Here is a 5,631-nt window from a genome sequence, read left to right on the forward strand (position 1 = left end):
CTATGAGAATCATGACTTTGTCTTTCATTTTTAATTTTCTTTTAACAATCCATATGAGAGTGAATTCTGCATTATCGGAGAAGAAACTACCTTCAGGCTCACCTAGTTCAATCTGTTTTCATTTTTTTAAATGTTTATTTATTTTTCAGAGAGAGAGAAAGTCCAAGCAGGGGAGGAATAGAGAGAAAGGGAGAGAAAAAATCCAAAGCAGGCTCCAGGCTCTGAGCTGTCAGCACAGAGCCTGACACAAGGCTTGAACCTATAAACCATGAGATCATGACCTAAGCCACTCAGGAGCCCCTACTTAGTTTTTTTAAATTTTTTTTATTTTTGAGAAAGAGAGAAAGCATGGGGTAGGGGCAGAGAGAGAGAGAGGGAGACAGAGGATCTGAAGCAGGCTCTGCACTGACAGCAGAGAGCCTGATGAAGGTTTCAAACTCACAAGCCCTTAGATCATGATCTGAGCCAAAGTCGGATGCTAGTAACTGACTGAGCCACCCAGGCGCCCCCAATGTGTTTTATTGGTGAAGAAAGTACAGGCCAGAGAGGGATTAGGACTTGTCTGAGGTCCGACGGATGGGGTGGCAGGTCCTGGGCCAGTGCGTGGCACCGGGCTAACAGCCCCACAGATGCCGACTCCTATCCCAGCTTGTCCCCAAATAGGCACGGGACTCAGGCAAGTCACTTACCTCAAAAAGTCAGTTTCATTTGTAACAACATGGTTGGTGTTTGAAGATACTATAATAAGTGAAATAAATCAGAGAAAGACAAATACCCATATGACCTCACTCATATGTGGAATCTAAGAAAAAGAAAACCACCACCACCACAACAAAATAAACCCAAGTCATAGATATAGAAAATAAATCAGTGTTCTCCAGAGGCTGGGGATGGGAAGTGGGCAAAATGAGTGAAGGAGGCCAAAAGGCACAAACTTCTAATTATAAAATAAATAAGTCAAGGAAATGTAACATACCGCATGGTGAGCATAGTTAATAATACCATGTTGTGTATTTGAAAGTTGCTAAGAGAGAGCTTACAAGTTCTCATCACAAAAAAAGAAAATTGTTCAACCACATGTGCTGACAGGTGTTCACCAGGCTTATTACAGTGATCACTTCACAATATATACAAATATCAAATCATTATGTTGTAGGACTGAATTAATATAAAAAATATCATTCTAATAGATATAAATATTGAATCATTATATTGTATAACTGAAACTAATAAAAACTAGTATGTCAAATACACCTCAATTTTTTAGAAAAGCTTCGGTCTCTCCATCAAAGGACATATTTCATAACACGCACCTACATTGGGTTGCCTTGAGGGTCAAAAGAGACCCATGTTTAGACAGCAGGAAGAAAGAATCTGACTAATGAGAAATGCCCCACAAAGGTCTGCTATTATGATTTTTGTGACATGGTACAGAGGTGACAGGAAGAAAGAAGGGCTGTGGCCAACCTGGTCCTGAGAGGTGACTGAATTTCATGTTTGGCTTGCAGTAGACTACCACCTTGCTACTTCATTCTATATCTATCCCCCCAATAAAAGGAGAAGTTTCCTGAGGGCACGGAGTATCAGGTTCTCTTGGATAAACTCGCTATGTCCTTGACCTGCATCATCTCATTGAATCCTCCCCAAACCGAAGCGGATAGGTAATGGTACCTGGCTCCTGTGGCAAAGACTGCTGCTTACCTAGTCAATATCCATTATCCCTTTCTTCCTTACTAAGCAAACTCCAGTTTTTGGGGCGCCTGGGTGGCTCAGTTGGTTAAGCCTCCAACTTCGGCTCAGGTCTGATCTCACAGTTTGTGGGTTCGAGCCCCGCGTCAGGCTCTGTGCTGACTGCCAGCTCAGAGCCTGGAGCATATTTCAGATTCTGTGTCTCCCTCTCTCTCTGACCCTCCCCTGTTCACGCTGTCTTCTCTCTCTCTCAGAAATAAATAAAATATTAAAAAAAAAAAATCTCCAGTTTTATTAGGACGTGCAGAGTAGCCAGACAAAATTTTCTCTCGCAACATCTCTTGCAGGTAAGGAGGGTCACATAGCCAAGTCCTGACCATAGAGGTACAAATTTTGGGAGCGGTATATCTGACAGTGTTTTAGGTTTTATTTATTTTTATTTTTTTAATGTTTATTTATTTTTGAGAGAGAGAGAGAGAGAGAGAATGAGCGGGGGAAGGGCAGAGAGAGGGAGACACAGAATCCTAAGCAGGATCCAGACTCTGAGCTGTCAGCACAGAGCCCCACACGGGGTTCAAACCCACAAACTGTGAGATCACAACCTGAGCCGAAGTCGGTTGCTTAACCAACTCAGCCACCCAGGCGCCCTGAGAAACAGTGTTTTAAAAAGGACTGACTCAATTTACAGGGAACTTGTTTCCCCTCCAATTTTCCCCTATATTCCTCAAGCAAACAAACAAACAAACAAACAAACAAACAAAAACTTGGATATGATGGTTGGAGCAGAACAGCCATGTTTGACCATGCATTAAGGATGAAGAAAGGAGGGGCGCCTGGGTGGCTCAGTTGGTTAAACGTCCGACTTTAGTTCAGGTCATGATCTCACAGTTTGTGAGTTTGAGCCCCGGTCAGGCTCTGTGCTGACAGCGTGGAGCCCAGAGCTAGCTTCAGATTCTGTTTCTTCTTCTCTCTCTGCCCCTCCCCTGTTCACACTCTGTCTCTCTTTCTCCCAAAAATAAATAAACAATAAATTTTTTTTTAAAAGAATGAATAAAGGAGCAAAGAAGAAAGGTAGAAGGAGCCAGAGTCGGTAGGAGACAGTCTAAACTGCCAAACAAGACTTGATCTTGATCTGCTCACTTCTTTGAGGGCGGGGGTCGAGATTAATATGCTCAAGTCACTATTTGAGAGATTTTTTTTTCTTCTTACCCCCTGAATGTAATTTCTAACTACACCCCCATTTTCCAGTTGGAACAATTTCACCTCAGAGAACAATTGCTTAAGGTCACACAGTAAATGTAAAACGGGGGAATGTAGGTATCCCTAACCAGGTTGGCTACACTGCTTTCATCCTGACTCACAGGGACATGATGGATACTTTGTGTCCAACACACTCCTCCTCTTTGAGTGATGATTTGGCTGCTGTAAAGCTGGCCAAAGTACATCGTCCTCGCCCTTTCTTGCATTTTTCCCGTCTAAAGCAGAATGCCTTGAGGGGACCTCAGCATTAAAGAGAGAACATTAGGAGCACCCGGGTGACTCAGTCAGTTGAGCATCCAACTTTGGCCCATGTCATGATCTCATGGTTTGTGAGTTCAAGCCCTGCATCAGGCTCTGTGCTAACAGCTCAGAGCCTGGAGCCTCCTTCAGATTCTGTGTCTCCCTCTCTTTCTGCCCCTCCCCAGCTCACACTCGCACTCTCTTTCTCTGTCAAAAATTAAATAAAAACTAAAAAAAAACAAAAAACAAAAACGGCACTCGCGCCCATGCCTCACACAGAAAAGATCTGAAGCCATAGGAAACTATTCGAAACCCAAGAGATTGGGGAAAAAAAGGACGCAGAATCCACTGAGAAAGCCTCTAACCTGAGTGCAAACTGGGGAAGATAAAATCGGGCCTGGATCGGAGACAGGAGGGACGGGGCGATCCCTCTCTGTGGGGAGTGAGAGGGGAAAAAGAGAGAGAGTCCGAAACAGAAAAACCTTCGCTCGGGGCGTAAAAACACCTTGCGCACAAAATACCTGCGCACCAGGCCTCCACGCTCCAACTCCCCCCGGAGGGGCTGCGCTCACGATCTGCTTCTTTGTGCGGGCTCCTGGCTGGAGGGGACAAGCTGCGCGCCTGCCACCAATGCCCTCCTGGTGGGCCTGAGCCCCTGGAGGAGCCGTGCGCAGGCACCGGGCGTCCGCGCTCCTAGCTGGCTAGAACTCTAGAGGGAAGGCAAAGAGCTAAAAACTGGGAGATTTGCCCACAAACTCGTGTTTTGGGTGAAGAGACACAGAGGGACCTCGATTTCCTCACTCCAGCTGGCTCAGCGCACCCGGCAGACAAGTCCCCCCGCCCTGCCCAGGCCCCCCAGCCCGACCCGGGGGAGAAGGGAGCACAGGCTTCTGGCTCCACCCCCAGAGCTAGCCAGGAGGCTTGGAGTTGCCCTGAGAGGGTTGCCAGGGGATTGCCTGTGGCAATTTCAGCGGGGTGCTTGGACTGGGATTCGGAGGCTGGAACTGGCCTGGGTTGCAAAGCGCAACAAACTTTGGCTGAGCCCCTGGCCCTGGGAGTTTACACGCCCATAAAAGCGAGGTGGAGCTCTGACACTCACCTCCCTACAACGGCCAAGGCAGAACCCCCACCAGACGCATTGGATCACACCACGCCCATCCTTGCTTGAGAGCTGCCCTCCTCCCCTTTCCTTTTTTTTTTTCTTTTCTTCTTCTTTTCTTTTTTTTTTTCTTCTTTTTATTTTTCTTTTTTTCCCCAGAACACTGACCTGATTAACTCTGGTCACTGGCGTGCTTAAACAGTCACATTTAGTCCATTCTGTAGATGTAAATTCTACACCTCCCGACCTTTTCATCTCTTTCTCTCAGGAGTAATTAGACTATATAGTTTCTCTGGATAACACCAGCATCCTTCTCTCACCTTTCCAACCATACTCCACCCTTTAAATCTTTGAAAAAAGCTTCTTCTCCCTTCTGCCTGTTCATTCTATTTGCAATTTTGCCTCATCCTCGCCATGTTTTCTCTCTCTGCCTCTATGCTTTTCAACCAGCACTGAATACACCTGGCGATTTAATTGTAGCTGAGAAATCCAGTTATATGCTATAAACCGTTCTTTGTCCATTGGTATTCTTTTTTCCTTTTCTTTTCTTCTTTTTGACCTTTTTATGTATTTTTTAATTTTCTATTATACGCCCTTCCTCCTCCGTCTTTTCTCTTAACTTTTTTGCTTTCCCTCTTGGTTTGCATGTTAGTTGGATTTGTCTGTGCGTTTGTGTGCCCCTGCTCCCTGTGTGTTTGTCAGTCTGTTTTCCTCTCCAGAGCTACCTCAAAACAAGCCAAAGTACACATGGTGGAGAGGCCCAAATATCACTACGAGTAGGAAAACAAAATAACCAAGGTCTCAACAAGAGAGACCAAGAGATACCATTCAAAAACCACTCTCTGAAAGGATAGGCCCTGGACAGTCAAAGAGTTTACTGGACTACTGGAAATCAAAAGAAAGCCGGAGTAGCTATACTTATATCAGACAAACTAGACTTTAAATTAAAGACAATAACGAGATGAAGAAGGGCATTACATAATAATTACAGGGTCCATCCATCAGGAAGAACTAACAATCATAAATGTCTATGCACCAAATATGGGAGCACCTAAATATTTACAACATAATCACAAACAGAAATAGGCTCATAGAAAGAATGTGCTAATAGCAGGGGACTTCAATACACCACTTACAGCAATGGATAAGTCACCCAGACAGAAAATCACTAAAGAAATAATGGACTTGAAAGACACATTGGACCAGATGGATCTGACAGATATATTTAGAACTCTACATCCTGAGGCCAGGCAATTTACTTTCTTCTCAAGTGCGCATGGCACATTCTCCAAGATAGATCACATACTGGGACATAAAGCAGCCCTCAATAAATATAAAAGAAT

The sequence above is a fragment of the Hyaena hyaena genome, unplaced genomic scaffold (assembly GCF_003009895.1).
Source record: "Hyaena hyaena isolate Hyena2069 unplaced genomic scaffold, ASM300989v1 scaffold_1669, whole genome shotgun sequence".
Taxonomy (NCBI): domain Eukaryota; kingdom Metazoa; phylum Chordata; class Mammalia; order Carnivora; family Hyaenidae; genus Hyaena; species Hyaena hyaena.